A 13,061-nucleotide genomic window follows, 5' to 3' on the forward strand; every position below is an offset into this window, starting at 1 on the left:
TTAATTGAAGTTATTATACGATTTTAAAGGAATGATAAATAAATGTTAAATACAGTGAGTAAATAATGAAAATCTTACTGATATAATAATTCAGTCACCGCAGTTTCTGACCAACCATAACTGGTGCTGAATGTGCATGTTATCCTCGATCTCATGAGGCACAAGGTTCGTATAATGAAGTACAAACGTCGGCCAACAGATGGCACTAGGCAAAGAATGTTAACTGTGCTTTTTAGTTGCTACTTGCGACCTTTAGTCGCTACTTGTCACGGAAATCGCAGGTTATTCCATAGCACGACACCAGGTTTACAGAAAGCAGTACGAGATTCGGCCAACAAATGGCAGGCGGCATTGAATGTGAAATGCTACTTGCGACTGAAATCACAATTAGATTATGTAAAGTTGTTATTGTGATATCTGTGCCTTCTCAATCACAATGATTTCTAACAGATATGCGATTTCCTGCCCACCACCAGGCTGAAGACACCAAAGTGGACAGTTCCGTTCTAGACACTAAAGGGTACAGTGCTGGTGGAGATGTGAAAGCGGACGGTCAGTCTTTAGGTAGCTAAGAAGTGAAACGACTTAGAAAATTTCGCGTTGTGTGGTATTGTGGGACTCAGTCTCTGAGTGGTGAGAGCTGCGCATCTGGTGTGACCTCTAACTTGTCGCACAGATAACATGGTGGAGTACTGGACTTGTATTTTGCAATGAGATTGTGAATGATCGAACTCTGTCAAATGGATATGCACTTGAGTATAACTAACTCTAAATACAGCCACTTTCGCTATTAGTTTGCTTTGTGAATAAATATTATTCTAACCAAATCGCAACTGTGTGGCCTACATAATATATGGGTCGTTAATTTAGCTCCCGATGATATTATTACTGTTATTATATGTTATATTAGCTTCATATGTTTAATAGAATTTCGCAAATTTGTCATCAACCATACAATTTAACCAAAAGGTCACAAGTGTCTAACTTAGGGTATGTAATGCGACATGTGTGGTTCACCCCTAGACAAGTTTTAGCCAAGACATGTCACCGAGGAGGAACTGAATGTGAGCCCGAACATCCTTGGGATGTTGGCACGCATCTTCAATGCTGCTCTCTACTTCGGAAGTAAATGAAAAATTTACTCCTGAAGTAATTTACTCCTTTAGTTCAGTAATATTGACTGGAAGCTGCTGATTTTCTTCTCTCTTAATAACTTATTACTTTGTTTTCACTTACCCCTGGTTGGTGCTCGCCACCGTTGGTCGGCTTGTCATAATAGCACAGCCAAGTCTCGTCACCTGTCACTATGTTATTTACATACTGAAACTGTCCATTAGATAACTTCCTTAACATTTCGCGGCACCAAGTCAAACGTCATGTCATCTGCTCTTCCATCAGTCTATGCAGCAACCAGAGAAGACAAAGCCGGCCATTGTGGCTGAGCGGTTCTAGGCACTTCAGTCCAGAACCGCGCTGCTGCTACGGTCACAGGTTCGAATCCTGCCTTAGACATGGATGAGTGTGATGTCCTTAGTTTAATTAGGTTTAAGTAGTTCTAAGTCTGGGGGACTGATGACCTCAGATGTTAAGTCCCATAGTGCTAAGAGCCATTTGAACCATTTGAGAAAACAAAGATTCTTACTTGCAAATGATCATGCAGAATCGCTATCTGCTTATACATCACTCGCCTGTCTTAGTCTAGTATTTTCCTTACAGCATCAATGTTTTCCTCTGTAACTGATGATTGTGGCCTTTCCATCCTCTCGGCGTCCTCCAGAGTGAAATTTTCTCTTTGTAGTTATCTGTATCACCTGAATGTAGGTGACCACGATGTCATAGCAAGCACTTTGAACTAAACCTACTAGCAGGAGCTACAATGCTGCGTCCACAGACATGGCATAGTGGCTACAATGCAGGTATGAAGTATTCTCAGAATACAGCGACAATCAGCCTCTTGCGACTTACAGTTAAGTCTTATTGCAGGACTTTCCTAGTAGCCTTTGCACATCGCGATAACGACGCACAGGCAAACAGTGTAATCGACACAGGGCTTAAATTGTGTGATGGTCAGGATTCACTCCTTGGAGTGCACTGCATGGAGTTGTAGGGATATGCTTACGATTTATACTTTATGTAAGTGTAATTCTAATAATCCGCCTCTTAACTGCCCCAGATAAACCTCATGGCTATAAATATATGCTACTATGGCGCAAAGTATTTGCACTGTATCGGAATCTACATACCAACCAAAATACGGTAATAGTAGTCAGATATGTATTTCTGCTGCCAAATTAATCTGAAGACAGAATTGGCCCAGTTTGACCCTTCGATATTACTGACTTTGAACCGTCATGTAATGGAGCTGTGGCATTTCTTTTATTGGACGACGGGGATGAGCGGAGAGGGGGGGGGGGGTGTTCTGTTTCGTGCATGTCATTGATTTTTTCAAATTTTTTGTTTATTCTTTTGAAGCTGATTGTTAGATTTTTCGTTGGAAGATTTTTTACAGTTTGTTTTTCTTTATGTTTGTGTCTCGGTCTCTCTTTCGTTGCATAATTTGTGTATGGTATGTTGGATATTCTGTTTTGTTAAACTCGATTTTATTGCGTAAGTCGTTATTTTTATAGTTCCCACCAGGAGGTGATAGTTTCAGCTATATTTTTATGATTGCTGGGTTTTTGTTATTTGTGTTGTACAGGTATACGTAGTTAATGCTAAGCTTAATAATTTCCGCGATTTTGGCTTTCTGTATTGGCATTGTGCGTTTCAGTTGAGCCTTTTAAATAACCTTGATTTGAGCTGTAGAGGTGAAGCCACGTTTTCGATGCCGTAATGTTTTGATAGGTGCTCCTCTTGGCTTTTTGTGTTTGTAGCGGTTTTTGGCATTCTGTATTAATGGTATTGTCCTTTTCACTTGGGCTAAAGAGGTCAAGTGATGTTTTCAATATTGGTTCATTCCCTCGATTTTTGCATATCTGCATTGTACTTCTGCGTTGGTATCGGTTTTTGGTTTTCTTTATTGACATCGGGCTTTTCAGTTGAGCTTTAGGTCAAGTGAAGTTTTCGATGCTGTGTTTTGTGACGTGTTACAATCTTTGGCTATCTGTATTGTCATTGGGCTTTGTCTTCTTTCTGGCTGATAATGTTTTAATATGCACAAAACCTGCCCCATTAACGAGTAAATTCTTGTCGTTTGCCACGACTGCTGGTGAGATGTAAACTGACTTTGTGAAATTTAAAATCACTTGAGGCTTCGACATACTAACTGCTGCACAAGAGTCTATGTACCACCATTTGTTAGCTGTGACTGGCGTCATTAAGAATGTCTTATATCTTATTGCTTTGGCGGTAGATTGTTTGCTTATGTTTTCTACTGCGACGGTTCTTCATTATGTGTCTAATTAGTTGCAGTTGCAAAATATCGGATGCTTTCTTTTTCATTTGCTTGAAAGGCTGCGTCATTAAACGCGAATTGTAGCAATCTTTTTATGCAATGTCCTATCATCAGTGCTGGAGTTCTCTAAACTTATTATCATTGATCTGGAATCTTTACGCAGTTTGCCTAAGAAAATACATTCTACCCACTCGTCTTTCACTTCGAAATTAACATTATCCAGTTACTTCGAGGTTGAAATCATTTTCGACAGATATACTCCCCAACGGTTCTCCATAGTAGTTATTAAGAGAGTTCAGCGATTTTATTCTTCGCCTATGCACTTTATTAACTTCTCCCGTGCCTCCTTTGCAGTTGAAATGTTCTGTAGATGCACATCCATAGAAAGATCCAGCGGCAATATTATTTTACCTCCCGTATATTGGGATTATCTTTGTCCCTTTGGCTGAAAGAATGAAGATGGAAAAACCAGACCCCTCGCCCGTTATGCATTGCCACAATTGTTCATGTTTCGAATAAGTTTTTACAGAAATCTGGCATATTAGCAATCTTCTTTTCCCATTAGTTTCTGGACTAATGGCAACGAATTAGCATTGAACGAAATCATAATGTTGGCATTCTATATTTGTGTTTTGATGTGACCTTTCTGACATAACAGAGAAAGACAAAGAAGAGAAAGCAAGAGAGAGAGAGAGAGAGAGAGAGAGAGAGAGAGAGAGATTTTCTTTGTTTCAAATAAACCGCTGTTTTGCGTAATACTGTCGAACTATGTGTACTGGGCCCACAACCTGTACTTTATTCCTTCCATAAAATACAGTTACAAGGGAAATAAGATTAGAGGTTAACGTTCCGTCTGCAATTTTTTAGAACACGCGCGCGAAGAATACACAGCCGCGGAAATCACGCATGCGCAATGATTTGCAATTGCGAAACACTGTCGAATACAGGACATCGCATGATTTATGAAAAAACGGAAGTTTTATCCCTGGCACCATCTTTCTGGGATTGCGTCAATAAGGAAGCAATATATATCCGTACAGCCGATAATCTCATCAACAGGGAGCATAGCCTGGAAACCTGCATTGGCTGCTGTTAAATCACGACGCGAAAATCAAGATATTACGATAACAGACCCATCATAACATTATTCTAGTACGGTTTTTAGTGAGTAACGTCTGGTTGCACTGTTCGTAAACACAGCGTACCGCACACGTGCAGGACAGCTGCTCTGCGATTTTCGACAGAGGGCGTTTCAATACGGCACCATCTATCTGCAAATCATTACGCATGCGTGATTTCGCGTCCGCGCATTCTTCGTGTGCGAGTTCTAGAAAGGACCTCGACATGCCAATACCGTCACTTGTGCCTAGCCACCAGCAAGGTTGAACCACCTGAAGATGTCGGACTGTTGCTCCGAGGAAATATTATGGAATCTGCACAAAGTGATCAGGCGGCAAACCCATGAAGACTATTTATTATATATAAGTGAGGTTTCTACAGCTGCCGCCGCCTCTCGCATATCAGTCTTCATTGCTCACGGACATTCCAGTCTCCTTCATTAAGACCACTAAAGAAAATTGTTTATTTTCACACAGAACGAATGTTGTACGAAATATAAGTTAAATGGTCTTTTCAATACTGCGTTTCCGTTATTTTTGGCTATCTTTATTGGTATCACAATGGAAAAACCAGGATGGAATATTATGAAAAGGAAAGTTGCTACTTACAATATAGCAGAGATGCTGAGTCGCAGACAGGCTTAACAAAAAGACTGTCACAATATAAGCTTTCGGACAACTGGACCTTTCTGTAAAATAGACGACACACACAAACACACACACACACACACACACACACACACACACACAAACACACATACATTAAAATTTGTTGGAAGCCACTCATTATGAAACACGCAGTAATAGTGGAACAAAGCTGCTAAGAGCCCAAATAATTTATTCAAAATAGTGGTGGTCCCCCCAGCCCTCATGACATCACGCACCCCTCTTCACCCTGTGAAAATGTCGAGAAGGTCAGTTGGGCTACCTCCACCAACCTAACTTCCCTTCCCCTTCCCCCACCCATCATACGACGTCACCTTGGAAAACGTCAATGGTACTAAGCTAACTTGTGGAAATGGTGGGAAACGGTAATTCCATGAGCCTTTGAGGCAGGGTATTATGTTTTTTTATTTTTTATTGCTCAATTGGGCTACCTCCAGTTACCTAACTGGTATACATTCACCTTGATGTGCAGGGACTAACTGAAGTCCATCAGAGGGTGCTGTTGGCGTCCCCCCTCCTCCCTCACTCCCCACTCTCCTACCCCACTTCTCCCCCCCCCCCCCCCCCCCACTCTTCCACTTGTGTAGAAGCTTCAGGCTGTGCTGAACTCCATGATAACACAATATAAGCCTTTGCGATGTGTTCAATGGAAGATATGTTGTTGTCAGGCAAGGAGGAGTTTAAAAGCTGTATCACCTGTAAACATTCAGTTGAGGTCTATGCCCATGGCTTCTGCATGAGAGTTAGAAGGCGAAGGAAATGGTGGAGTGTAAGAAGAATACGCTTCATCACATAATGATAATGCAGCTGGATGGGTTGAAGTAGCATTTCACTGTTCATGCTGATAGAAACTTGCACTGGAACTGTCTACCAAGAGTTAATTTATTGGCCCCCTTGGGATAATCCATTCTTCTGAGAAAACACCTCACCCCTTCCCCTACCTCTACTCCTCCCCCACCCATCTCGAAAAAGAAATACTTATTCAGTTCAGAACCACTTTTCCCACTGCTGGGAAATCTCTCAGTCCTCCCCTCCTCCACTTCACCCCTCCTCTTTCCCACCTAGAAATTGACAGAAAAAAACTCAGCTGTGGTGGAGTGGAAGGACCCCATGACACAAAATTCAAATCAATGTCAACAATATATTGCTGCATGTTCTTTATTTAATCAGTTTGTCGGAGACAAGGCTCCTCCCTGGTGGGAAATATCTCAATTGCAGTACCTCTACCCTTATGAAGGCACCTCGCATTCTATTGGTATGCAGTTAGGTCAAAATCCTTCCTGCACTGATCCCATGACCTATCAATTGCCCGGAAATACTGAGGCACATCTGATTGATTACTTGCATATTTGGTGGGAAATATCTCATGAAATTGATTGACTGTGCAGAATATTGCAATTTGTGGTAAAAATACGTGTCATATATCAGAGATCTTGCATGTACTGACGTATGGTTACACAAGACCCTCCTCCACCACCAAAAGCTATATCCAGTGAAAAAAACCTTCTGATTGCATCTTCACAAGAACCGCCATGCCAGGAGCTGCATCCATGCTGGGCACCTCATGTATTCCTGTTTGCGTAGCTCAGGAGAGAGACCTGCACACAGAACTGACGTACGTGGCATGCGGAATAGAAGTTGCGCTAATCCCCGAACAAAGAGTCAGGTGAAGGCAACCCTTTTCATTGTTGTGCTGACGGGTAAGATGAGGTAGGAAGCATTGGCTTTCTGTTGCCACAAACATCAGGTGTGATGTCGTTTAAGATGATAAAACAGCGACCTTTTATATCAAAGGAAAAAAGAAAACAAAGTTTCTTTGTGATGCATGCACTATGTAGCTTTCCGGAGGTGCATAGGGCCACTGTTCACATCTGATTATGGTTAGGAAATTATGCTATGCTTGCATCAGTGGCACTCGCCTGGGAGTGTTAATTCTGTCTGCTCTGGCAAAAGCCAACTATTGTGCAGAAAGGTACGTACCATAAATAAAAGACGTGAGGGCCTTATAATTGTAATTATGCCCTTTGTTTCTCAATGAATATGAGATAACTGCGGCGTAGCGGAATGGTTTTGCTACTGGGAAGGTAGGGCCTGCGAAATGATACCCATGTAGTGTGAGTGTGGAGATACCGTAATTTTTCGGATGCTATAAACTATAAATAATAATCACGCTACTTATCGGGAATGTTACGCTGTTGGAACATAAAGTTACTGTGGTTAGTGTTCCTACATATTATCAGATGTATGTGTGATGTGATCAGACTACTATTCCTGTAAAAAAAAAATGCATTTCTAGCTGTAAGCTGGGAACAGATTTGACATGGTGAGTTGTGATTTCAAGGCATTGACGGGTATATCTGACCGCAGGGGGTGATAAATTCGTTTCGTAAACAGCTGCACAATATAGCAATGCTAGGGTTCAGCTGGATCTGCTACAGTTAAAAACAGGACCTGCAATGCAACTACCACGTAATGGATGTCCAGGACGTCCTCTCATCGACTCCCCTAAGCTGATTCTCACATGTTCTTTGTCGCACTATCAACTGTGATGTCTTTCCAACCATTTTGTCTGTGGGAGCGCTGTTCATTATCACATAGTGCTGAATGCCTGTGCTTTACAACACATGACTGAGAGAATCTTGGCGGGATGCAACTCCTTCCAGGATTGAAAATACCTGCAGTCTGTTCTCGAATCTGATTGGCTGGAAGACCTAAATGTCAAATAAATTCCTAGACCTCAGGGCAATCGAGACAGTAGCCACTGTGAGCGTGGACATACATAAGTTTTTCGGATGCTCCACACATATCACACATATAAACGATAATTGCACTGCTTTTCTGAAATGTGTATGTGCTGGAGTATAAAGTTACTGTGGCCAGTTTCCTGACGTGTGCACGGAAAATTATGTGGGTGGGACTATGTCCAGTCATAAGGGAGGTATAGAGTTGTCATTGAAAATTGCTATTTCAATGCATCAGCAGCCGTAATGGGTATGATAGATTTTAAGTAGAAAATCAAAAGGAGAATATAGATTTCCACGGGACATTGATATTTCCAGGGCCACAGTCATCATGAGGATGTATTTCTGATTTCTTTACTCATTGTCGATTGTCACCAGATTGGTGCTGCAGTCACAATATTTAATTGTAATTAACCAGTAAATATGTGGCTCATTTCTTAGACCGACTCTGCTTGACATCTGAGTGCATGACAGAGGTAGTCAGTGGCTGGAATGAATGGATATTTCTGGCTTAAGGTGCGAGCCAACTCTGAGTCTCCTGAAGTGGGCATGCGTGTACGAGGACACAGTTGACTAACTGTGAGAGAGTGAATACCGAACTGTTACTCAGTATCTACTTCTTTCTACAGCTACATCTATACTCTGCAAACCATTATGAGGTGCATGGCAGAGGGTACATCCCATTGTACCAGTTATAAGCGTTTCTTCCTGTACCATTCAGGTATAGAGTGTGGGAAGAATGATTCTTTGAAAGCTTCTGTGCTTGCAGTAATTATTCTAATCTTATTCTCACAATTCCTATGTGAGCCATACATAGGAGGTTGTGACGTATTCCTACAATAAAAATTGAAAGCTGGTTCTTGAAACGTTGTTAATAGACTTTCTCAGGATAGTTTACGTCCATCTTCAAGAGTCTGCCAATTCAGTTCCCTCAGTATGTCTGTGACACTCTCCCACGGATTAAACAAACCAGCGACAATTTGTGCTGCCTTTCTCTGCATACATTCAATATCCCCTGTTGGTCCTATCTGGTATGGGTCCCGCACAGTTGAGCAATATTCTAGTACTGGTCGCACAAGTGATCTGTAAGCAATCTCCTTTGTAGACTGATTGCACTTCCCCAGTATTCTACAAATAAACCGAAGTCTGCCACCTCCTTTACCCACGGCTGAACCTATGTGATCATTCCATTTCATATCCCCACAAATTGTTACATCCAGTTATTTGTATGAGTTGGCCGATTCCATCAGTGTCTCACTATTAGAGTTATAGGATACTACCTTTTTTCGTTTGGCAAGTGCAAAATTCTACATTTGTGAACATTTAGAGCAAGTTTCGAATATCTGCACCAAGTTGAATTCTTATCAACATCTGACTGAATATTTATGCAGCTTCTTTCAGATAGTACTTCATTATAGATAACTGCATCTTCTGCAAAAAGTCTGATTTTACTATTAATGTTGTTTGCAAGGTCATTAATATACAACATGAACAGCAAGGGTCCTAACACACTTCTCTGGGACACACCCAAAGTTACTTCTACATCTGACAATGACTCTCCAACCAAGATAACAGCTCTGTCCTCTCTACACAAAAGTCCTCAATCCAGTCACAAATTTCGCTTGATACCTCTTATGATCGTACTTTTGACAATAAGCGTAGGTCTGGTACTGAGTCAAATGCTTTTCAGAAATCAAGAAATACTGCATCTATCTGGTTGTATTGATCCAAGGCTTTCAGTATCTCATATAAGAGAAGTGCGGGTTGGGTTTCACACGATCGATGTTTTCGAAATCGACGCTGGTTGGCATTGAGGAGGTCATCTTTTCAGTGGCACAAGGATTAAATTGAGGCAATCTCCTGGGTTTTTCTTTGTAAAGGGACCCTTGAAAAGAGAGCTGAGCAAATCAGTTTTTGCTTTGCTACCGTCATTTTCAGTTCCTGTCTCTTTCGCTACCGATTTGACACTAACTTTGGTGACATTAACACCTTTTACACACGACCAGAATTTCTTCGTGTTCTGTGTAAGACCAATTGACAATATTCTGCTACAGTAGTCAGTGAAGGCATCATGCATTGCTCTCTAGACAGCCAAACGTGTTTCATTCAGCATCTCTATATCTATAGCCCTACAATTTGTTTTACACATATGCAATAATCTCTATTTCTTTAGAAGGTTCATTGCAGTGATTGTACACAATGGGTTGGGCAGGCCTCGTGATCATGTGTGTTGTGAGTGTTGTCCGATTTTTGTGTGGGAGTCTGAGAAGATTCAATATGGCGAGTGGTTGCACTGGATTACGCGGATTATTCCCCCCTGTAAATTGACCGGTTGACTGCTCGGCGATCGCGGAAACAGCCTCTCCAGTCTGTGAGCAAGTGGTACGGCTGGAAATGTGCACGCAAGTGCCGCCATGACAGATGCCTGTGCCCACCTCTCCCGACCAGCGCGCACGTGAAGGCACGATGTCATAGCCAGCGCCGCTGCGGCTCTTTGGCAGTTGGTGGACGGTGCATGATTTCGCAACCGTGAGAGTGGGCGATTGGGTTCATTTCGCTAGGTATGTCTAGTGGGTGGGTGCTTGTGTTATATAACATCGTTGCATATAACACACACAGGTATACAGGGTGTTACAAAAAGGTACGGCCAAACTTTCAGGAAACATTCCTCACACACAAAGAAAGAAAATATGTTATATGGATATGTGTCCGGAAACGCTTACTTTCCATGTTAGAGCTCATTTTATTACTTCTCTTCAGATCACATTTATCATGGAATGGAAACACACAGCAACAGAACGTACCAGCGTGACTTCAAACACTCCGTTACAGGAAATGTTTAAAATGTCCTGCGTTAGCGAGGATACATGCATCCACCCTCCGTCGCATGGAATCCCTGATGCGCTGATGCAGCCCTGGACAATGGCGTATTGTATCACAGCCGTCCACAATACGAGCACGAAGAGTCTCTACATTTGGTACCGGGGTTGCGTAGACAAGATCTTTCAAATGCCCCCATAAATGAAAGTCAAGAGGGTTGAGGAGAGCGTGGAGGCCATGGAATTGGTCCGCCTCTACCAATCGATCGGTCACCGAATCTGTTGTTGAGAAGCGTACGAACACTTCGACTGAAATGTGCAGGAGCTCCATCGTGCATGAGTCACATGTTGTGTCGTACTTGTAAAGGCACATGTCCTAACAGCACAGGTAGAGTGTCCCTTATGAAATCATGATAACGTGCTCCATTGAGCGTAGGTGGAAGAACAGGGGGCCCAATCAAGACATCACCAACAATGCCTGCCCAAACGTTCACAGAAAGTCTGTGTTGATGACGTGATTGCACAATTGCGTGCGGATTCTCGTCAGCCCACACATGTTGATTCAACTGGCGGTGAATCGAGGAAGTACAGTACATACTGACGAAACTAAAATGAGCTCTAACATGTCAATTAAGCGTTTCTGGACACATGTCCACATAACATCTTTTCTTTATTTGTGTGTGAGGAATGTTTCCTGAAAGTTTGGCCTACCTTTTTGTAACACCCTGTATATTGTGCAACGATTTATTTGTGGCAGAAAATCCACAGAACAAATCTACATTTGCATAACAACAGAAGCCCTATGTCAGTTGTACCGATTTCTTCTCTGAAGACTTCCATCAGCAATCACAACAGGGATGACAGCGGATGCAGTCAATACATCTGCAATTGCCAGTCTGCGTATCATCTTAATATAATTCCAAAAATGATTAAGTAAATGAAAAATTACGATAGTGAATGCAAAATTACACTGAAAATTTAAATTTAAAACTTATAATTAAAACATTCTCGGAAGTCTTGAAATGCTCAAGCTCAATATCTCGCCAGTATCAATATTGATAACAGGTAAAACTGTCTAGATTCTCTGTTCCTGGGAAAGATGAACTATCTATATACATTAAGTTTCTGCGGAAACATCACAGTCTAGTATTTGTCTGGCTCTTCTTTTTCGTTTTAAGACGGGTATTTTTTCGGTGTCTGTAATCGTCTGTACCTATGATTTAATTACTTTGAATGTCGACCCCCTTAGCCGAGCGGTCGGCACATCTGACTGCTATGCAGCAGGCCTGGATTTGATTCCCAGCTGTGTGGGAGATTTTCTCCACTCGGGAGCTGGGTCTTGTGTTGTCCTCATCACCATCAACATGAAAGTCGCCCAGTGTGTCGTCAGCTGAAAAGACTTGCAACTCCGCACCTGAACTTCTTCCTGTGGGGACTCAGGGCCATCGAATCCACTGAACATTTCGTATGATTTTAAATTATTTCAGAGTACATTTAGTTTGGCTTTATTGTTTTGTTTCTTAACTACCAATTTTTAAGTCAATTATACATTTAGCACAGGTTCCCGATGGCAGTCAGTTGAGTACTTCTCGCAGATAATCCTTTTACCTAGTTTATTTTGAGCTCTTGTTAGCCAGCAGTGATTAATCTCAAACAATGTTGCGTGTATCACTTTTTGCACGTCTCTTTGTTCTCACTAACAGTTCGACTGGTAATTATAATGGATCACAATCGCAGTCGTGCTCTTTCTCAAGCTAAAGTTATAAAACCTCTTCACATATCTCGAACTCGAACCCAAACAGAAGAGTTGCAGAGAGAGGACATCGAGCAATGAACACAAAACTCCTGTGAATTCAAGTAGTGATTCATCACAAAGCAGTAATGATAATGGCCAACCAAGGCTTTCTTCCAACCACAATGCCGGCCAGGTGGCCGAGCGGTTCTAGGCGCTACAGTCTGGAACCGCGCGACCGCTCCGGTCGCAGGTTCGAATCCTGCCTCGGGCATGGATGTGTGTGATGTCCTTAGGTTAGTTAGGTTTAAGTAGTTCTAAGTTCTAGGGGACTGATGACCATAGAAGTTAAGTCCCACAGTGCTCAGAGCCATTTGAACCACTTGAACCAACCACAATAATGCGGTAACTTGCGGCCCGCAAGCATTGGTACTAGTCGTAAAAAGGAGAGTAAGAAGTGAGTAAAATGTTACAATTAGTATAATTGAAAATATAAAATTTGTTTTTATATTATTTACGATTATTTCTCGTCTAATCTACATTTATATAAAATTTATTTTTGAATTATTTATGTCGTTTTTTTCATAATAT

At 41.8% G+C, this 13,061-nt stretch overlaps 1 protein-coding gene across 1 annotated transcript in view; it reads left to right on the forward strand.

The window, feature by feature from the left end:
* LOC124729502 (V-type proton ATPase subunit E 1-like) overlaps window positions 1-13,061 on the forward strand; it is an 89,445-nt gene that overhangs the window by 16,318 nt on the left and 60,066 nt on the right. The gene's annotated exons all lie outside the window — the stretch shown is intronic.

This window comes from Schistocerca piceifrons, chromosome 1, assembly GCF_021461385.2.
Source record: "Schistocerca piceifrons isolate TAMUIC-IGC-003096 chromosome 1, iqSchPice1.1, whole genome shotgun sequence".
Lineage (NCBI taxonomy): Eukaryota > Metazoa > Arthropoda > Insecta > Orthoptera > Acrididae > Schistocerca > Schistocerca piceifrons.